The 27,646-nt window shown below is 43.1% G+C and overlaps 1 protein-coding gene across 6 annotated transcripts in view; it reads left to right on the top strand.

Annotated features, from left to right (window-relative positions):
• Positions 1–27,646, top strand: part of ralgps2 (Ral GEF with PH domain and SH3 binding motif 2) — a 397,302-nt gene that overhangs the window by 50,553 nt on the left and 319,103 nt on the right. For 4 of the 6 annotated variants that reach the window (XR_009446048.1, XM_059647737.1, XM_048539122.2 and 1 more), the window contains exon 2: positions 10,935–11,007. The exons of the other annotated variants lie outside the window; for them this stretch is intronic. The gene's annotated coding sequence lies outside the window, so the exon portion shown is untranslated. The remainder of the gene's footprint in view (positions 1–10,934; positions 11,008–27,646) is intronic. 6 annotated transcript variants of the gene reach the window in all.

The following is a 27,646-nucleotide window of genomic DNA, read 5'->3' as shown; positions in this document are numbered from 1 at the left end:
CTCCTGGTGTGGCTTTTGAAAGCTTGACGTTATGACTGCCACTTCAGCTGCCCTGCCATTGGCCACTTGAGGCATTTTGAATTCCGCTTTTTTTCATTGAATCAATTGTAAATTATGCAGGGATTGCAGAACTTGCAGATGAATCTGTGTCCTGGTGAATGAATCACATAAAGTTACTTTGCAGATTCAGCAAGTAATAGAAAGGCAAATGGAATATTGACATATATTTCAGGGGGAATGGAACATAGAGGTAGGTGTATTTCATTGCAGTTGTATAGGGCCTTTTTGAGAACATATTTGGAGTAGAGTGTGCATCTTTTGATCTCCTTATTTGAAAAAAAGATACAGATACTGTGGATTCTGAGAGACAGTATTTATGATTATTAAGTGCACAGTTTGATTAGAGTTAGTCAACATGGCTTTGTGAGAGACAGGTCATACCTCACAAGCCTTCTTGAATTCTTTGAGGATGTGACAAAATGCATTGAAGGTAGAACAGTGGATGTGGTGTATATGGACTTTAGCAAGGTTTGATAAGGTTCCCCATGGAAGGCTCATTCATAAAGTAGGGAGGAAGGCGATTCAGGGAAATGTGGCTGTCCGGATATAGAATTGGCTGTCCAATAGAAGACAGAGGGTGGGAGTAGATGGAAAGTATTCAGCCTGGAGTTCAGTGGCCAGTGGTGTTCTGTGGGGATCTGTTCTGGAGCCTCAACTGTTGTGATCTTTATAAATGACTTTAATAAGGAAGAGGAAGGGTGGGTTAGTAAGTTTGCCCATGACACGAAGGTTGGTAGAGTTGTGGATAGTGTGGAGGGTTGTTGTAGGTTGCAACAGGACAATGACAGGATGCAGAGCTGGGCAAAGAAATGGCAGATGGAATTCAACCCAGAAAAGTGTGACGTGATTCATTTTGGAAGGTCAAATTTGAATGCAGAATGCAGGGCTAATGGCAGGATTCTTGGCAGTGTGAAGGAACAAAAGAATCTTGATGTCCACATCCATAGATGCCTCAAAGTTGACACCCAAGTTGATAGGATTAAGAAGGTGTATGGTGTGTTGGCTTTCAATTGCAGGGGGATTGAGTTTAAGAGCCATGAGGTTATGCTGCAGTTCTACAAAACCCTGGTGACATCACGCTCGGAATATTGTGTTCAGTTCTGGTCGCCTCATTATAGAAAGGATATGGAAGCTCTAGAGAGGGTGCAGAGGAGATTTACCAGGATGCTACCTGGACTGGAGGGCAGATCTTATGAGGAAAGGTTGAGGGAGCTAGGGCTGTTTTCACTGGAATGAAGAAGGATGAGAGGTGACTTCTTAGACGTGTACAAGATGATGAGAGGCATAGATAAAGTGAATAGCCAGAGACTTTTTCCCAGGACAGAAATGGCTATCATGAGGGTGCATAATTTCAAGGTGATTGGAGGAAGGTACAGGGGAAATATCAGAGTTAGGTTCTTTGCGCAGAGAACGGTGGGTGTGTGGAAATGTACTGCAAGGGGTGGTAGTCGCGTCAGGTAAGTTAGGTACATTTAGGCAACTTTTGTATCGGCATGTGGATGATAGTAAAATGAATGGTAACCAGGTTAGTTTGATCTTAGAGTAGGATAATAGGTCAGCACAACCTCATGCTGTACTGTTCTATGTTCTATACCCATTGGAATTTAGAAGAATAAGAGATGATCTTAGTAAAATTTATATGACCACGAGAGGACTTGATTTATAAGATATTGCGAGAATATGGAGCCACAGTTTAAAAGTAAGAAGTCTTCTCTTGGCTTTGGGAAAATGTATTTTTTTTTCTTCTTCTGAGGGATGTTTGTTTAGGGACTTCTGTTTCCCAGAAAGCAGTGGAGGCTAGAAGCATTAAATTTATTCAAGGCTTGCTTCATTTGCTGATGAAATGTTGGTATCCCTGGCTACCCAAATATTTATTACCAGTCCTGAATTGCCAGGGGACTGATAGGCTTGAAAACTTATTTCAGAGAGCAGTTAGGAATCATCATATTGCTGTGGGTCCTGCAGTCATATGGAAGCCAGACAAAGTAAGAATGGCAGATTTTGCTCCATAAAGGACATCAGTGAACTAGATGGGCTTTTACAACAATTGGCTGTTGCTACACTACTAGGATAGGTATTGTTTTTAATTGCAGATTTTACTGTATTTAAATTTCATCTACTAGACAAACAAATCAGGAAAATGAAATTGAGACCAAAACTAGATCAACGATCTTACCGAATAACAGGGCTGGCCAGGAGGGCTGAATGGCCTGTGTCTGCACTTGTATTCTTTTGCTGTATTTTCCTTACATTTGCGCAGCACGCTAGACCAGCTGCACACACAGTTGGATCTCCTGCTATGTCATTTTGAGTTTCACACTGACTCAATTTAATTCTTCTGTCCAAACTGCAGAATTTGCTATGGTGTTTTTGTTTTGCAGTGTATGGGATTTGTAGCATATTGATAATAACAAAGAATAGCACAGTTCGGCCCACCATGTTTGCACTGACCATGGCGTTAATCTGAACTAATTCCATCTGCCTGCATATGGTTTGTATCCCTCTATTCCCTGCCTGTTAATGTGTCTGTCTAAATGCCTTTTAAACATTGCATTCATATCTACTATCTTCTCTGGCAATATGCTTCATGCACCTACTGCCCTCTAGGCAAAATATACGCCTCTCATATCTCCTATAAACATCCCCTATCACCTTAAACCTATGCTCCCTTTACAACTCTGGAAACAAGATTCTTTCTATCCACACTCTCCATGTCTTTCATAATGTATACTTCTATCTGTCAGATCAGCCCTTGGCCTCTGATACCGTAGTGAACAAAAATTCAAATTTGTCCAACCTGAACCTTCTAGCTAATGCATTCCAATCCAGGCAGCATCCTGGTAAACCTCTCTTGCGCTCTCTTCAAAGCCTCCACATCCTTCCTATATTGTGGTGATCAGGACTGTGTGCAATATTTTAAATGTGGCTGAACTAAAGTTTTATACAGCTGCAACATGACTTGCCAACTCCTATACTCAATGCCCCAACTGATGGAAGGCAAGCATTACCATGCATCATCTTTACCACCTTACCCAATTGTGCTGACACTTTCAAGGAGTTATGAATTTGAACCCCAAGGTCCCTCTGTGTATCAACACTCCAAGGGTTACACTTTTTACTAATATTTTCATCTTGCATTTGACCTCCCAAAATTCATGACCTCACACTTATCCAGATTAAACTCCACCTAACTTCCCAACTGATAGACAACCTGCTGTAACCTTTGATAGTTTGCCTCACATCTGCACATTTCACATTTGCACTTCTTATGCTGTCTGAAAACTTAGTAATTGGACCACCTACATTTTCATCGAACTCATTTATAGAGCCATACAGCACGGAACTAGACCCTTCAGTTCAACCATCCATGCTGACCATAATCCCAAATTAAATTAGTCCCACCTACTTGCGCTTCCAAACATTTCTTATTCATGTACTTATTCAAATATCTTTTAAGCGTTGTGACTGTACCCGCATCCACCACTGTCTCAGGAATTTCATTCCACTTACAAACTACTCTCTTTGCAAAAAGGTTGCCTCTCACATCTTTTTTAAATTTTTCTCCTCTCACCTTAAAAATCTATCCTCTAGTCTTGAAATTCCCCACTCTAGGGCAAAAACATCTGCCATTCACCTTATCTGTACCAGTCATGATTTTATAAACCTCTATGAGGTCACCCCGCAACCTCCTGTACCCCACTGGAAATACTCCTAGCCTCTCCTTTATAACTCAAACCCTCCATTCCTGGCAACTTCTTGGTAAATTTTTTCTGAATCCTTTCAAATTTAATAATAGTCTTAAAAAACAGGGTGACCAGAATGGGGTACAGTACTCCAGAAGCGGCCTCACTAATGTACTGTACAACCTCAACATGATGTCTCAATTCCTACACTCACTGGTCAGAGCAACGAAGGCAAGCATGCTAAATGCCTTCCTAACCATCCTGCCTACATGTGATGCAAAGTTCAAAGAATTGTGAACTTGAGTCCTGAGGTCTCTGTTCTACAACACCACCCAGATCCTTACTTTTAATTGTATAAGTCAAACCCTTGTTTGTTTTACCAAAATGTAATACTTCGCAATTACCCAAATTAAACTTCACCTGCCACTCCTCAGCCCATCGACCCAAGTCTCCCTGTAATCTTAGATAACCTACATAGAATCTCTACAGTGTGGGATCAGGCCATTCAGCCCATAGTGTCCACAGCACCCCGCTGAAGAGCATCCCACCCTGTCCCTGTCACCCTGCGTTTCCCATGGCTAATTCACCTAGCCTGCATATCCCTTGGCATTACAGGCAATTTAGCATGGCTAGCCCAACTTGCCTGCACATCTTTGGACTGGGGAAGGAAACCAGAGCACCAGAGGAAACTCTTGCAGATATAGGGACAATGTGCGAACTTCACTCAGACAGTCGTCCAAGGCTGGAATCAAACCCAGGTCCCTGATGCTGTGTGGCAGCAGTTCCAACTATTGAGCCATTGTGCTGGTCCCTTCTTCACTTTGCCTAGCCACTAGTTTTGATGTCATCTGCAAACTAACCATGCCTTCAATATTCTGACCTAAATGATTTACATAAATGATAAACAAAAGTGGACCCAGCATGCATCCGTATGGAACACCACTGGTAACAGGCCTCCAGTCCCTCCACCACTACACTGTCTCCTGCCGTTAAGTCAATTTTGTATCTGGTTGGGAAACTCATTGAATTCCATGTGATCTAACTTTATTAATTAGTCTCCTTTGTCAAAGGCTGTGTGTGTGTGTGTGTGTGTGTGTGTGTGTATATATATATATATATATATATATATTAGAAAACACAAACGTCCCAGCACTGAGCCTGGAGGAATCTTTTTGATCATGACTATTGCTTGACTTGCCAATGGAAAAATCATTTTAGAATGAATTTTATAACTCAGTGTTACTTTGTAGGGCACTTCATTACATCAAGAGTCTTAAAAGAAGTGGTTGGTAAGATTGTTACAGAGATAGTAGGAATTGCTGATGCTGAAGAATCTGAGATAACATGGTGTGAAGTTGGTTGAACGCAGCAGGCCAAGCAGCATCAGAGGAAGAGGAAAGTTGATTATTTTGGGTCAGGACTCTTCTTCAGAAATAAATAAAGTGTTCACTTTTATAGTCCTTTTTGTCAAGTGGTCTATCATGGGCCTTGGGCCTGGTAACCAGGCACAAGTCCCCTTTGCTGCGCTGATATACCGGAACGAAAGTTGCCACTCTTGCGTCATTCTGTCTCCACTGACTTAACTGGACCACCTTGGTTACCCATTTGATTACAATACCAGAATAAAAAAAAAACAGAAACAAAGCCAGAAGGAATGAGAAACATTCAGGTATTAAAATATTATTTAAATCTTAACTCCATGCAAGCACCTGGGCCAAGCCACAGCCTGGAGTCTCAGGAGGTACTGAGTGCTTGCTACTGCTGATTCTGCTGCCTCTATCTATAACTAAGGGTGCCATAACTGGATACCGGAACCTGCTTGGGCAGGGCCTGCTCACAGCCTTTTGATCATGGAGTCTTGGAGCATGCTTGGGCAGGGCTCACTTGCAGCCATCGATTGCCAGTTTTGTAATATGCTTGAGCGGTCCCTTCACCAATGCCTTGCTGAAACAAAAGAGGAAAGGAAAAAAGAAGCAAAAGCAGAGGGAAGTGAATGAGCTCAGGCACGCAAATACAGTGCTGCTCCTCTGCCACCAATCTTTGTGACCCATGCCTAAGATATGGATAATTATGTATTTGAAAGCAAAGTAGTAATCCATATATTAAAAAGATAACCACTATCTAACTAAGGTTAAAGTTATGTAATCCTATTTAAAAAAACCTAGGTCAGTATTAACCGTAATGTTTCCTGTTGGTGAGCTTGTCGTTCACCTGTTTGACTATGTGTTTGGTTTAGAGTTGGATATTTCTTTTTTGATAAGACTCGGAAACCGTAGCAGATTTGGTCAGGGTTTTTGGCATAAAATGGTGATTTATTGGATTACGATGGTCACCAGCATTATTGAGGGTGGATGCATGCATATGCACAAAGACATGAGAATTAGTTCTGTTTTGTTCAAACTAATAAGCGAGCAACAGAGATGGCGTATCAGAAGTCTTTGTGGCTTTTTTGACTTGCTAGTGTTGATTTTGTCCTTCACATTGAAATGGATAGCAAATAGTGTGATTTATTTTTCTCATCTGAAGTGGTTTGTTGGTAAAAGATTGGTTAATTTTTTTTCCTAAAAATGACTGATACCATGTCATGAATTAATGACTTGGATGTCAGGAAATGAAGTATTGTAACCAAATTTACAGATGTCAGTAAGATGGATAGGAAAGTAAGTTACAATGAAAAAATAAGAAATAGGAAATGGATGGCCAAAATTTGGCAGAGGAAGTTTAACATGGTAAGTGTGAGATTATCTCCTTTGATCAGAGGAATAGAAAGGCAACTTATTGTCTAAGTGGAGAGAAATGAAGTGTGCTTCAGTGCAGAAGGATTTGGATGACGAGTACACAGATAAAACAGGTAATAAGGAAGGCAAAAGGAAATTTGGCATTTATTGCAAAAGGAACAGATATAAAATCAAGCAATCAAGCAGGTGTTGTTGCAACTGTACAATGCATTAATTAGACTGCACCTGGAGGATTACGTACAATTTTGGTTCCTTTCCTTGAGGGATATAGTTGTTTTCGAGGCAGTTCAGAGGAAGTTTACCTGATTGATTCCAAAGGTAATAGGTATGTCCTATGAAGAGACATTGAGCAGTGTAGGCTGGACTGTCTTGAAGTTTAGAAGAACGAAAGGAGATCTAATTGAGGTATCTAAGATGTTCAAGCAGATTTATCCAAGTACATGTGGAAAGGATGCTTCATGTGGAGTAAACTAAAATGAGAGGCCATAGTTTTTGTAGAAGGGATTACAGATTTTAAAACAGATGAGGAGAAATTACTTTTAAAGGGCCATGAATCTTTGGAATTTACTACCCCCAGAGCGCAATGGATGCTGGGACATTGAATAAATACAAGGAGGAGATAGACTGACAGATTTTTAATTAGTAATGGTTAAAGTGGAGTTGAGGCTGAGATGAGAGCAGTTGTGATTACATCAAAAGATAGAGCAGATCTGAGGCTAAATTACCTACTCTTGCTCCGAGTTCTTATGAAACATTGTGAAAATGTTCTACTGGCACATGAACAGATGAAAAAAAGGAATGAGAGATAGTAGGAACTGCAGATGCTGGAGAATTTGAGATAACAAGGTGTAGAGCTGGATGAACATAGCAGGTCAAGCAGCATCAGTGGAGCAGGAAGGCTGATGTTTCAGGCCTAGACCCTCCGTCAGAAATGGGGGAGGGGAAGAGGGTTCCGAAATAAATAGGGAGGGGGGGGGAGGTGGATAGAAGATGGATAGAGGAGAAGATTGATGGAGAGGAGACAGACAGGTCAAAGAGGTGGGCATGGAGCCAGTAAAGGTGAGTGTAGGTAGGGAGTTAGGGAGGAGACAGAATGAGTTGCAGGTAGTAAATTCGGGTAGCATTGTTGTGGCACTGCAGGAGGCCCAGGACGGATATGCCATCTGACGAGTGGGAGTTGAAATGGTTCGCGACTGGGAGGTGCAGTTGTTTAGTGCAAACTGAGCGTAGGTGCTCTGAACTGCACCTCCCAGTTGCGAGCCATTTCAACTCCTCCTCCCAGTCCTCAGACCAGAACAAAAAGTTGGAGTACAATACTTGCGCGTTGAGAGGCAAGAAGTTAGATTTTGGTGTTTGTAAAAGATTATGTGCCTTTTCTGCACTTAAACATGTAAAATGGATGCCTCTGAGCAGCAGTTTCAAAGTTTGCAAGTAAATAGAGTGCCCAAATTGAAACAATTATTTCAAAAGGCTACACAATTAACAGGCCAAGCAGCAGTTTTTACCAAGACAGCAAGCTTTTCAATTTAGCCAATGTGAAGAAGTCACTTCAAATAACAAAAACCTATGGTTTTGACACCATAGGACCAATCCTATTGTAAGAAATATTGATATGTCATCTAGGGTATAAAAAGAAGGGGTGAGTTGGACAAAACCCCAGACATACCTTTGGTGGATAGCAGCTAACAGATCTCAGCCCTCCGCCCTCGAGAGAATTGTTGGTGTTACAGCCTCCTCTCTGTCTTGGAGAGAGCACCATCTAAAAACCAATGGCACAACTAGTTGATATTCCTGACAGGGGAATTGATGGAGAAAGCACAGAACATTCTGGAAGACATGTAACCTTGCTGTAATTTTGAGACTAAATGCTTTTTTATATACAAGTGGGACTTGAATTTATTGGAACAGCATACCATTAGAATCTTGTTTTATTTGAGAATAGTTAGGAGTTAGGGATTTATTCAGTTTGTTAATAGTTTAGTTAATTTGATCACTGATTTTAAGTGAGTGTCAGGGCTTTATTTTACTTAACCACTAGAAGTTGTTGAAAAACAGGTTACACCACTTCTCGCACTCCGTTTTGCTGATTATAGGGCGAGGTGTTCCTCTTTGGGTGATTGGTTTTAGTTCTCGGGGTGGGGGGGGAGGGGTGTGGTCAACCTCTGCCTTCTAACACTTTGCTGTTCTCAAGCTCAGTTTCTTGAATTCACATGCCGGTTATTCAAAGTGCTTTGAAGTGCTGCATATCATATTGTTCATATGTGTATTCTAAAGTCCACAGTATGCTTTAACTTCTGAGTTCAGCATTTGACTTGTTTAACAGGTGGAGTGTTCAAATATTTCATCATTTCTACAATTAGTGCTTAAATGTTTGGTTACAAACAAGATGAATTATCCTAATTTCATAGGTATGATTTATGATACATTTTAATTCAGATTTGGATGATATATGGTTATGTACAATAATGAGTGCAAACATCAATACAGATGTTAATGTTTGCCTTTGATAATACTGACGTGATCTCTACTCAATTCCTGCTTCTAGATGAAAAGACTTTTTCCACGTCTAATTTGAATAGTTGTGGTGTTTGATTGCATAAAAATATAACAAAGTTGAGTAATTCACTTGAGCTCCACATAGATATTAGTGCCTTGCAAGACAATGAGATAAATATTGCAACATGTCTCTTGAGAAAAGAACCACTGTCAGTGATATATGTTCTTTTGATAAGTTATGTACCTTTGTTTCAGTCTGTAGCTATGCTGGGAGAAAGTTTCAATGCACTTTAGGTATATTAAGTGATGTTTACACAGATGTTGTCATGCCTCTTTCAGACTTGGGGGGGAAAAAATACCAAACTACCAGAGGGTTTGGTGGAAACAGATTTGGTAATTGCTTTCAAGAAGAAATTTGGTATTGTCTCAATATAGACTGAGGAAAAGGGAGAGGTGTGGAGTGAGAGCATCTTGGAGTCGCAGAATTGCTTTTAGAGAATGTTGGCAGTGATGTGATGGGCTGAGTGGCATCTTATGTTGTAACCATTCTTGGATTTATCATATTTGTGGCTTCTTGGTTTGTGCAAAATGTCTGTTGTATTTCCATACCAGTAGTGCAGTGTGAATTTATCCATTGTATCAGCCAATGAAATGGAGACATGGTAGAATTTATGGCTGAGCAAGTGTATTTTTAGTAAGCAATGTCTGTTCACAGTATCTTTTAAAGAGGGTCTGTAAAAGAAAAAGTCAATGGAGCTCTTGCGTGACTAAAATGAAAGCGATATGATAAAACTGTGATTTAAACAGCTAGTGGGATATAGTTGCATTCCAATTATCTCCATAGAATTAATTCTGGTCATTTAAAGTAGTTGAGGGGAGGTTTCCCCTAGGTTCTCCATTCTGGCCAAGAACAGTGGATTGGCATCCTATAAACTGGCATTGTGTTTCAAAGCAGGTCACCGTGTGAAACTTCGTGATTTGCTTCTGAGGGATATCCTAGTTGTAAATACAATATTATTTGTTTCATTCATTCTTTTGATTGGCAGGAAGTGAACTCTTTAACTTGACTTGCTTAAGGCATGTTCATTTTTCATGTGGTTCAAAGTTGTTTTCTTCTTATGGGATACGAGCATCACTGCTTAGGTCCGCACTTATTGTCCATACCTAATTAACCAGAGGGCAGTCAACTGTGGATCTGGAGTCACATATACCCCAGACCAGGCAAGGATAGCAGATTTCTTTTTGCAAATAGCATTAGTGAACCAAATGGATATTTTACAGCAATCAACGATGACTACGTAATGACTGTTAGGCTTGCGTTTTATTACTAATTCTGATTTCTTCATCTGACATTGTGGAATTCAAACCCATATTCCCAAAGCATTCTTCTGGGGTACCAGTCCAGTGATATTACCACTACATGCTACTCTTCTAAATTTGAGATGGTTATTTCACAAAAACTACAATCTGTTATTGACATTATCTTCTCCAGGTTCTTAGGATTTAGATCCCTGGTTTTGGTCTCTGAGGGCAGTGAGAACACTCAACTGAATCCTGGAAACATAGTTGTGAATCTTGAGACTATCTGCTTTACTTTTCCCTAAAGCAGTGAAGTTATTCTGAAGGTGGATGCCTAACATCTTAGATGATTCTGTATATGTGACTCCAGTTATAAATTTTAGAGGTTTACTTGAATTGGTTTGCATTTCCTAGATGCATTCCATTGTTACTTTCTTCATTAGCAGAGTCCCTTTGAGCAGACAGCATTGTGAAAGGTTAATAATTTGAATCAAGATGTTATTTTTCTTCTTTCAATCTTAGCTAAAGAACATTAAATTGTTGATATTTTCTGTTTGCTGTTCCATTGCACCTAACTTTTCACTTTATTTTAGATGATTTCATGTTTGTGTTAAAATCCATCAACCTTTTCTCATTACAAACTATTTAATTATTCCAGATCATTGTGAATGCTGTTGTTTTTGGACCTGATCACCTGAATAGGCCTTGATGTTATCTGCCATTTTTTATGTGTAAGTATCTTTCTACCTATTAATGTAGACAATAAAGATTCCGGATGTGAGTTTGCTCGCTGAGCTGGAAGGTTAGTTTTCAGACGTTTCGTCACTTTTTTTTTAAAACTTGAAAAAAATATACTTTATTCATAGGATGTACAAAAAATAAAACATTTATACACCTACCCAGTCATGCCAGCTGCTCTGGGTTACCCAGGGGGTACGTATACCAACTAAAGGTAAAAAACAAAACAAAGCAGAAAAAAACAAAGCAAAGAAAATACCCTGGCGGTCGTCACCCTGCACAGTCGCCGTTGGCCCCTGACCAGTTGGGGAAGGCACCAGCTGGGCCCAGTTACCAGATAGGGCCCTTTTTTCCCTATTCTGGACGAGGGGTTTCATACGGTGGTCTTTCTCCACCGTGCCTTGGCGGTAGCTGCCCCAAGCTTTAGCGCGCCCCTCAGCACGTTGTCCTGGACCTTGGAGTGCGCCAGTCTGCAATGCTCGGTCGGGGTCAGTTCTTTCAGCTGGCAGACCAAAAGAGAGTTTTTCACTGCATTGATGGTCCTCCAAGCGCAGTTGATGTTGGTCTTGGTGTGCGTCCTGGGAAACAGCCCATAGAGCACGGAGTCCCGCGTCATGGACCTGGACAAATACCACTGCACCCCCCTCCAGACCTCCTGCGCAAAGGCACACTCCAGAAGAAGGTGATCGACAGTCTTGCCCCCCCGCAGCCACCTCTAGGGTAGCGTGCGGTGGCGCAGAGATTCCGGGCATGCATAAAAGGATCTCACTGGCAGAGCCCCTCTCACCGCCAGCCAAGCAATGTCCTTGTCTTGTTTGAAAGTTCTGGCGATGAGGCATTCTGCCCAACGACTTTGGCAGTCTGCGTGGGGAACCGCATGACGGGATCCACCCTCTCCTTTTCCCAAAGGGTCTCGAGGATACTACGTGCTGACCACTGCCTGACGGCCTTGTGGTCAAAGGTGTTTCTCCATGAAGGACAGGTAATACAGGACGATCCAACTACTCGGAGCATTCTGCGGCAACGAGGCCAGGCCCATCCTTTGCAACACCGGGGACAGGTAGAACCTCAGTAAGTAATGACACTTGGTGTTTGCGTACTGAGGATCTACACACAGCTTGATCCAGCTGCACACAAAGGTAGCCATCAGGGCAAGGGTGGTGTTTGGTACGCCCTTTCCCCCATTTTCCAGGTCTTTGTACGTGGTATCCCTGCGGACTCGGTCCATCCTCGACCCCCAAATGAAGTGGAAGATGGCCCAGGTGACCGCAGCGGGAATAGGCCAGGCCTGTGCCACATACAACAGTACCAAAAGCCCCTCGCACCTGACAACCCAGGTTCTTACCCGGGATGGAGGGGGACTGGAGCGACAACCTGCCCAGCTTCTGCTTCAGCTTGGTGATATGCTCCTCCCAGGTCTTAGTGCACACCCCAGCTCCACCGAACCAAACACCCAGCACCTTCAGGTAGTCTGTCCTGACGGTGAAGGGGATGAAGGAGCGGTCGTTCCAGTTCCCGAAGAACGTGACCTCGCTCTTACCCCTGTTGACTTTGGCACCCGAGGCCAGTTCAAACTGGCCGCAGATGTCCAACAGCCTACTCACTGACCAACAATCGGTGCAGAAGACGGCGACGTCGTCCATGTACAGGGAGGTCTTGACCTGAAGGCCTCCGCTGCCTGGGATAGTCACGCCCTTCAGGCTCACATCCTTCCTGATGGATGCGGCGAAGGGCTGCACAAAGCACACGAACAAGGCAGGAGAGAGCGGGCAGCCCTGCCCGACTCCAGATCTGACGGGAAAACTGTCCGATTCCCACCCGTTGATCGAGACTGCGCTAACGATGTTGGTGTAGAGCAGCCGGATCCAATTGCGGATGCCCTCCCTGAACCCCAATTTGGAGAGGACGTTGGAATTTGCCCGGCACAGCACAGGTTTGGTCAGGGTGAATCACCGACTCCAGGAGAGACCTGACCCGGTTGGCTACGCCTTGGCCAGGATTTTGTAGTCCATGTTCAATAGTGCAATGGGACGCCAATTCTTAATTTCTTCCCTCTTCCCCCTTCCTCTTGTAAATGAGGGTGATGATGCCCTTCCTCATGGACTTGCACATTTCCCCTGCCCGAAGCGCAGTATCGTACACCTCCCGCAGGTCCTGGCCGACCAGGTCCCACAGAGCGGAATACAGCTCGACTGGTAAGGCGTCGCTCCCGGGCGTCTTATTCCTCTCCAAGGACTTGAGGGCTCTGGTCCGCTCGCCCAGGGATATCGACTGGTCCAGCCAGTCCCTCGTGCTGTCGTCTAAGACCTCCGTGACAGACAACAGGAACAACTCAGAGGCCGTGCTGTCCGTGGGCTTCGCGTCGTACACTTCGGCATGGAAGGATCTGCTGATCCTCAATGTCGGGCCGAGACGACGTCACCGACCCATCATCCTCCTTCAGCTGGCTACGCACAGAGCTCTCTTTGTGCACCTTCTGAAAGAAGAAACGCGAGCACATCTCGTCCTGCTCCACGGAGCGGACCCTGGACTGGAAGATTATCCTGGAGGCCACTGCGGCGAAGAGCGAGGCTTGCTGGCCCCTCACCTCGCGGAGGTCCTCCGTGAAATCGACCCCCATCAACCGCAGAAGGAGCAGGTTCTGCACCCTTTTCTGGAGTCGCAACAGCTTTCCCCGTCTCTCTCTCTCGCCTTCCGAACACCCTTGAAGACAAAGAACCTCTTGATGTGCTCCTTCACCGTCTCCCACCACTCGCCTGGAGACTCAGAGGGGTTTCACGGATCTCCAACCAGCATACTCCCTCTTGAGCTCCTCGACGTTCTCTGGGGTCAACAGAGTCGTGTTGAGCTTCCACGTCCCTTTACAGGACGACTAGCAGGCCGGCAAGTGACAGTCGGCCAGCAGGAGGCAGTGGTCAGAGAAGAACACTGGCTCAACACTGGTGGACCTGACCGAGAATCCCTGTGACACAAACAGGAAGTCTATCCTTGAGCAGATAGACCCGTCTGGCTGCGGCCAGGTGTATCTCCGCTGCGCTCCATCTGCAGGGGTGCTGATGACGTCGAGCAGCTTGGCATCCTTCACTGTGCCCATCAGGAATCTGGACGAGACGTCCAGTTGACTCCCCCCACCTGTTGTCCCCACGCTAGATCTTCCATCTGCATCGATGATGGGAGCGTTCCTGTAGGTGACATCAGCCTCTAGGAGGTGCCCCCCCCCCCCACCACCTCCTGAACTTGAGAGATGGTAAAGTTGCACCCCCGCAGCAGAATAGCCAGGCCCGAAAGCGACAGTCGTTACCCCCCGACCAGATTGAAGGCCCACAGGTCCAGGCGCCCGACTATTTCCTGTACCTGCTGAGGTGCGGTATGCCGCACTCCTGCAGAAACAGGAGGTCTGCCTTGATGGTGGTCAGGTAGGCCAACGTGGACACACATCTTGTGGTGGACTTGATGCTGCGCACGTTAATGCTCGCAACTCATACCCCCATTGTGGGCAATGACCGCACTGCCCTCCCCAAGTCCAAGGTCCAGTCCCTTCATGCCCATTGCCCGGATGCTCTCTGGGCTCAGGAAACCGTCCGTGCTGCCTTCCGGGTGGCATCTCCCCGTCGGGGGTATGGAGGCAGGAGAGTCCGGCCCTGGGTCAGGCTGGGGACATGCTGTTTCCTCCTTCCTGCCTGAAAGTTCCGGGGGGCACTCCAGGGCCCCAGCGGCGCGTGGCTGGGTGTCGGAGGGAGCCTCAGGACACCTCCCGTCACCTGGAAGCTGGGTGCTGCTTTCCTTCTCTCTCGATCTTTAGCTTCTGCTTTGGGCAGGCCTCCTCTGAATCTCCCTTGTCAGAGGAGCTCTTATAGCCTCCCTGTAGCTGCTTCTTCCCGCCTGATGGTTGCGGTGCCTGGGCCCGCCAGCACGCCTTCCTCGCCTTCCGGACCAACGTCCACTCCCCTGTGTCACCTCTCACCTCATCCATAGACTCCGGGTTGTCGGGGGTAGGGAGGGTGGGAGCGGAGCCTGCAGGGGCACTTTACTGGCCTCAGGTCTGGGCCCTCCTGCACGACCTGGCCCTCCCGCACATTAGCGGTGTCCTTGAACGGCCCTGGTGCCTTCCTCTCCTCCAGGGAGGCTTGCCCCGCATTGCCCCTGCCAGCGACCTGGGCATAGGTGGTCCCCCACTGCAGGCATGCCCTATGGAGGTGGCCTGCTTCCCCGCAAAGGTTGCAGCTTTTTTCTTGTGGGCAATCCTTTGCAAGGTGTCCCTCCTCCCTGCAGGTGGTGGCTTTGCAGTCGGCCACCATGTGACCTGACCTACCACAGGCATGGCAGACTTTAGGTTGCCCTGCATAGGTCAGGTAGCCCTTGCTCCCGCCGATCGCGAAGCTGGACAGGGGGTGTACGATGTTCCTATCCAAGCCCGTCCTCAGCGTCACCCTTACCTGCCTCTTACTGGTCCAGATCCCGAAGGGGTCCATGTTGTTGGTTAGGTACCCTTTCACCTTCACGTACCTTCCGAGGAAGGTCAGGACATCAACTGCTGGCACATGCGGGTTGTACGTGTGTACAGTCACCATCCGGCTCCTCTGCACCGGCAGCACAAACAGCGGGACAGCGGTCAATACAGAGAGGGGGCCCTCGCCTCCTTTCTCCTTCAAAACCTCCCGGAAGTGCTCACAAAGCTTGGCACTCCTGAAGGTTACATCATAAAAACCTCCTCCGGGGAAATGCTGCAGGCGGTAAATGTCCACAGCAGTGAACCCACAACAGTCCAACAGGACCCTCTTCACAAAGAAGGTGCGGTCCACAGGTGCACCTTCATCCACCTTCTTCACGGAAACACAGATGGTGTTCTGGACCCCTTGACCCGGGGCACAAGCACTTGCCGCAGCCATCATTGCAGGTTGGCTGCTCCCCTAAACCAGCATTAGGCTGAAGCCAGCATTAAGATCTACTGGTTGCAAGGGTGCACAGCCAACCCAACATCTTCGTTCCACCTCCAACACAGTCGCACTCATCTCCTCTCAGTCCACAAAAGAGTGGGTCTTTATTTTGTTCCAGATTTGAGCTGGAACGTTTGTTCCCAGATGTTTCATCAATAAACCTCCTGCAGAGCACTGGTGTTATGTCCCGCTTTCTATTTATCTGGTGAGGTTTCCTTGGGTTGGTGATGTCATTTCCTGTTCTTTTTCTCAGGGGATGGTAGATTGATTTGGAGCCAATGTGTTTGTTGATGGAGTTCCGGTTGGAATGCCATGCTTCTAGGAATTCCTAGAAGCATGGCATTCCAACCGGAACTCCATCAACAAACACATTGGCTCCAAATCAATCTACCATCCCCTGAGAAAAAGAACATGAAATGACATCACCAACCCAAGGAAACCTCACCAGATAAATAGAAAGCGGGACATAACACCAGTGCTTTGTTGGAGGCTCACTGATGATGTTACCGTGAATGGTGATGAAATGTCTGAAAACTAACCTTCCAGCTTACCGAGCAAACTCACATCCAGAACCTCAATCTGAGCTACAAATCTTCTCAAAACTCGCTAACAATAAGATTCCAAAAGTGAATGCACTGGAAATCCATCCATCAACTCCCTTCCTGTTGTAAATTTTGATAATCATATTTCTGTAACAAGTATCAAATGAGTTTTAATCACGTCAGCTAATTTGACATGTATAGTGTACATCAGTCATTTTATTAAGGCTTTCTTGTGTATCTTTGTTAAATGCCTTCAGAGAGCCCAGACCAATTAGGCAGTGATTCTATGTAATTTAATTACTTTTTTAAAAGATTCAAGGGGATTTGTTGAATGTAATGTGTTAAAAATTCTGTGTTGACTGTTGTGGTTAGAGGGCTATGATTAATATTTTAGCAGGGACTTTTGACTGATCTTCCAACATCTGACATTTCAACTTGTAATTTCTAAATTCCTGAATTTTTTTTATTTTTGAGATTATTGCTGTGAATGTTCAGATTTGTGTGAAACTCCTGAACCTGATTCACGAAATGTTGCTGAGAATAATTGTTGGCTGATTTTTAGCCTGTCGTTCGGGATGGTTAACACATCAGATTGGTTGCCCTGTACAGTGACCATTCCGATTGGCAGACTTAAGAACAGAAATTGCTGGAACGGCTCAGCAGGTTAGGCAGCATCTGTGGATAAAAGCCAGAGTTAATGTTTTGGGTCTAGTGACCCTTCTTCAGAACTGGTAGGTTATTTGGCCGATGAATCCAAGACCCCTAGGGGCATGGGCTCCTGCTGATTTGGCACCGGCTGCATCCCCTTCCTCAATATCCTGCAAAGAACTATTCCCTGCTGATGTGTATATCCTTACAGCAAGTGTAAATGCGCTTGGTTACAAGCTGAACTGATTCCGGTAAATTCCAATAAACTGTTAATATAGCAATTGGTGCACGTGTGATTGTACAGCAAGTCCTGCCCCATTGCAGAATTGCATCTAGCAGTGGAACTTTGTTTTGGATTTCAAAGTATGGACTGACTGCTGCCTGTATTCTGCTAATCATGAATGACCAAAAGAATATGATATTTCCGATTGCTGAGATGTACGGCCCTGCTTACTGGCATTATTTTGGCATTGAAACTCGTGCATGACTTTGTTTGTTGTGTGTTGGGTGGAATGTCATTTTGGACTGCTCGCATTATCTTTATTAGTGAAATTACCACTTGTATAGCCATTGTGCAGGAGCAATTCAAAATTGTTTGCATTAATATTTTGTTTCTTGATTTTTAGAACATTTTGTCCTGCTAGGGTAAAATTTGTTTGGATTCCAGTTTAAGTTGACTTTGTTGGCTGTGACATTGTCTATTGAATAATTTGTTGTGATTTTTTGAAAACTGGCATCCTATGTTTATCCGTGAGTCAAGACAAAAGGCACTGGCAACAGACTTCACCAATATCCAAGCTGTGTTCTGTCAAGTGACAGTTAAACAACTTTGCCATTTCTTGATTCCCTAATATTTTTACACAATTTAACTGAGCTTTAGTTAAGCTATTTTAGTATTGATATTTAAGAGGAATGAAAGCTCTAATGATCGTCATCGACCAGCTTTAACTCTGTTTCTCTCTACGTAGATGTTCCCTGATCACCTAAGTATTTTTCAGCATTTTCAGATTTCAGTTCACATTTCTAGAATCTGTAGTGTTTTTGGCTTTAAAGAAAAGTTTGAATGTTCAATTTGCTATGCTTGCAGTGATTTTTTTTGAGAAAATCAGTTTAGACTGTCTTGTTATAACATTTGAATTCTCATCTAATATTGCATTAAAAAGTTGCCTGCTTTTATTTTAAACATTGATCATTTTAGTATTGGCTTGTACGTTTCTCATTTATTGGGATATACTTTGATACCACCTAGAAAAATTGCAAAAATACTGTACTGTTACATTTTCTTGTTTGTCCTGAACTTTAGTTTCTTGGGAATCTTTCTGTGAGCTGTAAAGATGGACTGAACACCTTTTTTGTTATTTTTGACCTTGCTGAGTTACAATGACAAACATAGTGATTATCACCAAACCCCTGTTGATTTTTAAGCTATTTTCCAAGCAACCTGTTCAGTGATGTTATTACATTCCTGTGGCATAGGTGGGTCTTGAACCTGAATATCCTAGAACCTGAGTCTCCTGGCTCCAGAAGGTATGGACACTGCCACAAGAATCCTGTTGTTCATCTCCTCTAGAATATAAGATGTTGTTGACTAGTGAAGCTACCTAATTCAGTGATGTACATTTGTTTAGTAATACAACTGTCCCAACCTGCTTGTTTGGTTTTTGGTGCATAGAAACATAGGAAATAGAAGCAAGAGTAGGCCATTTGACCCTTAAGTCTGCTCCACTATTCATTTATGGAAGGAATAGGCCATTTGGCTCTTGATCCTGCTCCACTATTCATTCTGAACATGGCTGATCATACAACTCAATAGTTTATCTACTTTACCCTCCCATGCTTTGACACCCTTGGCCCCAAATATTATAAGACACTCCTCCTAAAAATAATACAATGCTTTGGCTTTGACTGGTTTCTGTGGTAGCAAATTCCACAGGCTCACCACTTGCTAGATGCAGAAATTTCTTCTCATCTCAATCCTAAATAGTATACCTCTTATTCATGGACTGTGACCTGTGGTTCTGGACTCCCCTGCCATCGGGAACATCTTTCTTGCACCTACCTGTCCATTTCTACTAGAATTTTATTGGTTTGCACAGACTGATGGATCAATTCCTGTGCTGTGCCATTCTATAATAATTGAGAATATGTTTGTTGGTGATGTCAACAATATTTTATTTGATTACATCAGCAATTACTCACTAATGAAATTCCGTGTCGCTGGCTGTAGGTTCTACAGGTCCATGTGTGGCTCATGAGCCCTATCCTAGATCTGTGTCTTTAACCAGATGTTAGGCAGATGTTTCCAGGAGGTAGAATTGCTCCTTGGTTTCTAGATTGCTGGTTTTCCTTTCTCGGGAATCTTTTCCATATTTCATTTGTGATGGGGATTCTTGAAAAACTGTTTTCCTTAATATAGGAGACTCCTCTAAATTGATTACTTCTAAGCAAGGGTCTCCCAGGCATTAACATGTGTCTTGTATTTCTTAGGGTAAGACTGTGGTAAGTCTTTGAAACATTTCCTTGGTGGTCCTGTAATTCAAGTACATACCTTGAGCTGGGCAAAAATGTTTTGCTTTGGCATTCGCAACTTGTGCATCATAAACATGTGGCTGGCCCAATGGAGTTGGTTTTGGATTATCATGGCCTTCATGCTAGGGCTATTGGCTGCTTCAAGGACACTTGCTAGTGTGCCTGTCCTCCCAGATGTTGTGGAGAATCAAACTCAAACAGGATTTATGGTACTTCTCCAGGGCCTTGAGGTGGCATTTAGAAATAACTCAGGTTAGAAGGATAGCTACCCTATACACAAGTGTTTTGGTGTCAGAATGGATGGTGTGGTCACTGACTTTCATTCTTAGGTCCCTGAAGGCAATACTTGTGGATTGGATGCAGTATTGGACCTCTACATTGATGTCAACTTTAGATGGGAGGTGGCTGCCTAGGGAGGGAAAATGTTCCACAATTGAGAGGATTTTTCTGTTGCTCTTAATGGAAGGATAGACCAGAACTTGCCTTGGGATGGTGTGGGTAAGGCTCTTGAGTCTTCTTGGGACTGAGGCCGAGTACAAATCTTCAGTAGGTTTCCACAGAGGTATTAAGCAACTCTTGAAGGTTCTCTTCCAAGAGTGCGGAGATGACATTGTCATCTGCATACTGAAGTGCCACAAACTTTGTCAGTGTGCTTGAATTTCAACCAGTTGAGGTTAAAACATTTTCTGTTCATCCTGAGGACAATGTGCACACAATCGAGAAACTTGTTCTTGACAGGATGAAGAATGGTACAGTGATGATGGAGAAAAAGATGGGGGCAGTGTCATATCCCTGGTAGACTCCTATCTTGATTGCAAACAATTCTAATAGCTCCTTCTAGGATTTCAAACATAGAACTGTAGATAATAGGTACAGGAGGAGGCTTTTTGAGCCTGTTGTGCAATTCAGTATGATCATTCTAATTCAGTATCCTGGTCCAGCTTTCTCACATTTTGATCCCTTTAGCTCTAAGATCCAACCAACCAATCTAAGTATTTCCTGAAAGCATTTATTGTTTGAGTCTCAACTATTTTCTTTAGGAGAGAATTCCATAGGTTCACCACTCTTTTTGGTGAAGAAATTTCTCCTCATCTCCGTTCCTAATTGCCTGTCCTATATCCTTGGAATGTGACCCTTGGTTCTGTACTCCCTGATCATCAGGTGCATCCTTCCTGCATTTACTCTGTCTAGTCCTGTTAGAGTTTTATAGGTTTCAATGAGGTTACTCCCTCATTCTTCTAAATTCCATAGAATATAGTCTAAACTGATCCAGCCTCCCTTCATACATCAGTCCTACCAGCCCAGGACTTGGTAAACCTTTGTTGTACTCCCATGATCACCAGAACATCCATCTACAGTTAATAAGACCAAAACTGCACACAGTCCTCCAGGTGTGGTCTCACCAATTCTCTCACCAATTTACAGCAAGACATTCCTGCTGTTGTACTTGAATCATATGTACCATTTATCTTATTTAACTGTTTGCTGCACCTGCATGCTTACTTTCAGCAACTGCTGTTCAAGGACTCCCAGGTCACATTTCACCTCCCACTTTGGGAAACTTGGCACTATTCAAGTAATTTGTTTTCCTGTTTTTGCCACCAAAGTGGATAACCTCACATTTACCCACATTATACTTCATCTGCTGTCCTTTTGCCCACTCCTTCAACTTGCCCAAATCATACTGAAACATCTCTGCATCCTCCTCACAGTTCAACCTCCCAACTAGCTTTGTATCACTTGCAAGTGTGGAGGTATTAGTTTTTGTTCCCTCATCTGAAGCATTAATATATTATTAAAAGCTAGGATCCATGCTGTGATCCCTGCAGTACTCCTCTAGTCACTGCCTGCCACTCGGACAAAGACTTGTTTCTTCCTGCTGTTTGTTTCCCTCTGGGCAAATAGACATGGGCAATAAATACTGTCTAGCCAGCAATGCCCATAATCCTGTGACTGAATTTTTAAAAAAAACTAGTCCTCTATCCATGACAGTATAATTGCTCCCAATCCCTTACACTTCAGTTTTAAATACTGACTTTTTGTGTGGGACCTTACTGAAATGCTTCTGAAAGTCCAACTAAAGATGGTCCCCCTCATCAACTCTCCGGATTATGACCTCAAAATTCCAGTAGATTTGTCTAGCCGTGGTTTTCATTTCATAAATCTACGCTGACTGTCCGATTTTGTTGCTGTATCCCAAGCAGTCTGTTACTAAATCTTTGAAATTGGATTCCAACATTCCCCCTCTCAATGTCAGGCTAGCCGGTCTATAATTCTGTTTTTTCTTCCAACCTTTATTTTTAACTTGTATTATGTTTTAAATTGTATTTTAACATTAGCTACCATGTAATCCATAGGAACTGTCCCAGAGTCTATATACTTTCAAGATCTCCCATGAAGTGTTTTTTGAAGTGTAACCATTGCTATAATGAATTAATGAGTATTTTAGCACCTCTGAATTTCTTGGCTACACAGCAGCAACCTCTAATCAACTTTTGCTTCCTAAATTCCCTGAGTTTCTCTGTCCAATCATAAACTAGCAGTTAATAGCTAAGGATATGAGATTGCTCGCTGAGCTGGAAGGTTGGTTTTCAGACCAAGGTTTCGTCACCATTCTAGGTAACATCATCAGTGAGCCTCCGATGAAGCGCTGGTGTTATGTCCCGCTTTCTATTTATCTGTTTAGGTTTCCTTCTCAAATCTTCTCAAAACTCGCTAGTTAATATCTAAGTTTTTGCAAATTTATCATCAGAATTAACATTCAAAATTGTCTCTGAATTAACCCCTTTTGGCTTGCCCTGTTATTTTCTTCCTAAGATAGGAGTAAATTACTGCAGATCCTAAGCTTTACTTCATGTGGAGCATGCTTTGCTATTTTTCTCCTTGTACGGTTGTGAGAAATGACAGAGTCGTTTTAATTTCGTTATTTTATAGCAACGTGCACTTTGAGAAGTACTTCTGATCTATGATTTGGGATTTCTTAGTATGAAGATGGTCTGTGTAAAATGTTTTGTTTTTTTAATTGGCAGCAACATCAGAACCCATGATCCGGAAGAATTACACTGCCACATTTTCAGAGACATTAGGAAGACATGTCCGATGGACTAGTTTAGATACATAAAAATTTGTTTGAAAAGCGAATAGTACTGTCTTTAAGTAATGACAGAATAATTTCAGCAAACCATATACACCAAGTTTAATAAAATTCTGATGTACCATCTGCTTATCTTGGTGGCCTGACTGTTGCCTTGCTTTTTAGCCCACCACTTTGCCACACTAATTTGGAGCTACCAGTTTATTTCAGTATTTCAGATACTAACTCTAAATTTATGATCATCAGATATCACTTCCATAATTTAAGCGTAACGTAGAGAAGCTGTTACATTATTTGTGAACATTTTAAATGGAACAGAAGAAACAAAGATGTAGAGGAATTATTCTTGATTTCCCTTTATGCATGAAACATCAATGTGATTACAAACCAAGATTTAGCTGATTCATCAGTAAGTAAGCAGAGAATCTTGTAATCATGCTATTTCATTTGGAAATTTTGGTTGGTGTTCATTTGGTCATTTCCTTTTTGGTTGAGTTAAAACTGTTGGATGTTTATTTCTTCAGAGGGTCCAAACTTGACTGCTGTACTGTGTAAATTAACTACATCTGGTGCAGAAGACATTTGCCATCTCTTATGCTTACAGTTATCCATAGATTTTGTAGAGATGCGTACACAGTATTTAATGTTATTCAAAGTTTGGAGCAATCTGTGTTCTATCTGGAACATCCTATATTGACACATTGTAAGTATTGTCTCCCTCCACACTCAGGTGACAGACTGTGTGGATGCATTGCTGGGAATCCTCAATCTGCCTTAGACCACATCATCTATGTCTATTTACCAATCGTTTCATCAGCAAGGTCTATACTTTAAAACTCCAGTGGAATGAATATGTGATGTTTCCCTTATGTATTCTCTCTTCACATCAAATAATCCTTTGACTTGTTCTTTAGACATCTGTGCTGTCCGGTCCTGGGCAACTTCTATTCCTCTAGGTGCTAAGTAAACTCCTTCAAAACTATGGCTTTAATGAAACAAGTTGAATTATAATTTAAGAGTTTATCACTTAGAAGGGATGCATGAGGTATTTTATGTGCCTTTTTTTAATTAATGAGACAAACTAAGTAGTATCGTGGGGAATGACAGATATTGTCTGACAAGATTGCCTTCCTCATATTAGTCATTATACAGCTACTTCACTTTTATTTTCTTAGTGCTAGTATGTCTATAAAATATGTCAGAGGACTCCTGCTATGTGCTAATGTCAGGTATATGATTTTGCCTTTGCAAATTATCCAGTCACTCCAGTCCCCCCATTCCGTCCAATGTTTGGAGGTTGTACCTTGATCTGCTATTATCCAGACAAATCATCTAGACTGGAGATTGAATCGAAACCACTTTAGTTCTGTATGTTTTTTCTACTGAAATGCACCCGGTGTCACGAGATTTTGTTCCGTTATGGAATATTGCAACCTAATTAGGAGGAATGCACTGATAATCAAGCCCCACTACCCAGAAGTTGCCACAAGTGTATAATGCCCAATTAAACCATCAAAATAATTAATTTGTTTGACTTCTTTTCAAGCTGACAGCTGTTCAGACCAGGTTTTAGTACCAACAGTAAGATAACCCCAGAAATCAATCTTTTCCTTCCACGATGCAAATTAAACCTCTGTGTGTGTGTCTGTCACTCTATCTCTTCCGATCACCTCCCCCCTGCCAGCCTTGCTTTTGAGAGAGGGAAAGAGATTATCTTAGGAGCAAAGGTTAAACAGTTTGGGACTCTACTCATTGGAATTTAGAAGAATGAGAGGTGCTATCATTGAAACATACAGGATTCTTAAGGGGTTTGACAGGTCAAATGCCAGAGGATGGTTTTCCCTTGGGGAAGTGTCTCAGAATTAGGACGTGTCAATTTAAGATTGAGGTAATGATGAATTTTTCTATCATAGAACCTAGAGTCTTTGGAACATCTTTCTTTAGAGGGCTGTGGGAGCAGAGTCCTTGTGTGTATTCAAGGCTGAGGTAGATTTTTGATCAGGAGGGGAATTGATTATGGGAAAGGGCAGTAATGTGGATGTAAGGAGTGCTGGATCAGCTATGATCCCATTGAATAGTGGAATATGCTTGTGGGGCTAAATAGCCTACTCCTATCCTTATTTCTTACGGTTTATCACCTTATTATGGCCTGTGCCCTGATTTTAAATTCTTGAACAATGATCGTATTTCCTCTTCCAGTTTGAATAGCCCTCTGCTCCATGGTGTTCTGATCAATTTACTCATCGTGCCTTCGGTACTCACTTGTCCACACAGCTTATAAGAAACCCGTAACTGTTGGACAGCTGTAAGGGTTGAGGCTTCTTGAACACTACCCCTGCATTTTAGTACCTCCCTCATATGCGGCCACATCATCTGGTTGCTGAGACGAGACCAAATTTGAATTGTGTAATCTGGAAGGTGTGACCATTTTCATGATGCTGTTTTGACTGTAGAGCTTCAACTTGGATCAGAAGTTCTTTAAGCATGCTGTTGATGTGTTTGTGCTGAATCAACCTAGTGTCAAACAGTGCCTACGTATTGCAGCAGCAACAAGTCACCTGTCCTGCTATCATCACTGTATTTTATTTACATTATCAATTATTCTAGCATCCCTGCTTGAAGATCTCCCTGCTCTTAACACTTCATTGAAACTGGTGCAAAAAAAATTACAATTTTATAGATGACAAGCTATTTTTCAAAAAGAGAAGAAAAGATGAGAGAATTGAACATACAATAAAGAGCTTACTTTTAGTTTAAAGACCAGAAATATTCACCAATTCTACTTGGCAATCAGCTGCTTTCCTCACATTCTCATTCAGTTGTGGTTTGTGATGGTACCCCACTGGTCTCACCGCAGGTGGACCTCTCAATCTGAATTTTTATCCCCTCCTGTTCACTTCTTGCCCTAGAGATTCTGATTCTTACTTAAAACACCTCTTTCCCTCTCTGTACTGTATTCCTACTTTGAACCAAATTTCCAGATATAGTCAGTTAGACTCTGTCTCACTCAGGCGAATTCTCCCTCACACTGACTGTGCTCCTGAAATAATGACATGAGTGAGCAAAGTAATGCATATATACAGAACAAAAGCCTACACATATGGCGATGGTCCTTGGATATGTGTTGAATTTCTAGGAGTTGGTTAGGTGAGAGCAAGGAGTTTTACGGTGCATACCTACAAATGAGGTATCAACACCTGGTGAAGATACGAAACCGGCAGATTGTGTACAAAACAGCATAAGCAGAATAGAATTATCCAAAGTGATTCTACAACCTGTATCTGAGCTCTGCCATATCTAGTAATGAATGCTGGTGGCTATTTAAACAACTTGCATGAGGAGGAAACTCCAAAATCATTCCTGTCCTCAACAATGTAGGAGCTTTCAAGAAAGAGATGGATAGAGCTCTTAAAGATAGTGGAATCAAGGGTGATGGGGATAAGGCAGGAACAGGATACTGATTGTGGATGAGCATCCATGATCATAATGAATGGTGGTGCTGGCTTGAAGGGCCAAATGGCCTACTCCTGCACCTATAGTCTATAGCTCAGCACAGCAGCACAAAAGTTAAGGTTGAATCACTTGCAGCAATTCTCAGCTAGAAGTGCTGAGTGGATGATCTATCTCCGCCACCTTCAGAGGGCGTCAGAACCATGGATGCTGGTCTTCGGCCAATTCAATTCGATCCACATGGTATCAACAAACTGAACATTGGAAGCATTGGATACTGCCAAGGAATGGGCCCTGACAACATTCCGGCAAAAAAAAACTATGCTCCAGAATCCCTTAGCCAAGCTGTTCATGCATAACAACAACAACACTGGCATGAAGAGAACAGAGAGAACAAAGAAAATTACAGCACAGGAACAGGCCCTTCAGCCCTCCAAACCTGTGCCAGTCGAGAGCCTCTGTCTTAACCCGTCATCTATTTTCTATGGGTCTGTATCCCTTTGCTCCCTGCCCATCCATGTACCTGTCCAGATACGTCTTAAAAGACACTATCGTGTCTGCGTCTACCACCTCCGCTGGCAATGCATTCCAGGCACCCACCACCCTCTGCGTAAAGAACTTTCCACGCATATCTCCCCTAAACTTTCCACGCATATCTCCCCTAAACTTTCCTCCTCTCACTTTGAACTCATGACCCCTAGTAATTGAGTCCCCCACTCCGGGGGGGGGGGGGAAAGCTTCTTGCTATCCACCTCGTCTATACCCCTCATGATTTTATATTCCTCAATCAGGTCCCCCCCTCAATCTTCATCTTTCTAATGAAAATAATCCTAGTCTACTCAACCTTTCTTCATAGCTAGTGCCCTCCATACCAGGCAACATCCTGGTGAACCTCCTCTGCACCCTCTCCAAAGTGTCCACATCCTTTTGGTAATGTGGCAACCAGAACTTACGCAGTACTCTAAATGTGGCCAAACCAAAGTCCTATACAACTGTAACATGACCTGCCAACTCTAGTACTCAATACCCCGTATAATGAAGGAAAACATACCGAATGCCGCCTTGATCACTCTACTGACCTGCGTTGCCACCTTCAGGGAACAATGGACCTAAACCCCCAGATCTCTCTGAACATCAATTTTCCCCAGGACTTTTCCATTTACTGTATGTTCAATGCCTGTTTCGTAACCTTGAAGGACCTGAAAAAACCCTAATTTTGATCATTTCTTTCAAGTTTATAACTCACACTTGGCCACATCCGCATCTTCCATTTCTCTAATTTTTGATATTTTTTCTATAATGCATAGCAAAAATACATTCATTATTCATTAGTCTTAGCAATATTCTGAATGAGCTTTCGTTATTTTTTCCTTTTTATGTCAAAATACAGAGCCAAGAATGCATTTCCCTTTGTATGGACATATAAACACCT

The sequence above is a fragment of the Stegostoma tigrinum genome, chromosome 8, assembly GCF_030684315.1.
Source record: "Stegostoma tigrinum isolate sSteTig4 chromosome 8, sSteTig4.hap1, whole genome shotgun sequence".
In the NCBI taxonomy this organism is placed as follows: Eukaryota; Metazoa; Chordata; class Chondrichthyes; order Orectolobiformes; family Stegostomatidae; genus Stegostoma; species Stegostoma tigrinum.
This window is presented reverse-complemented; position numbering and strand designations above follow the sequence as displayed.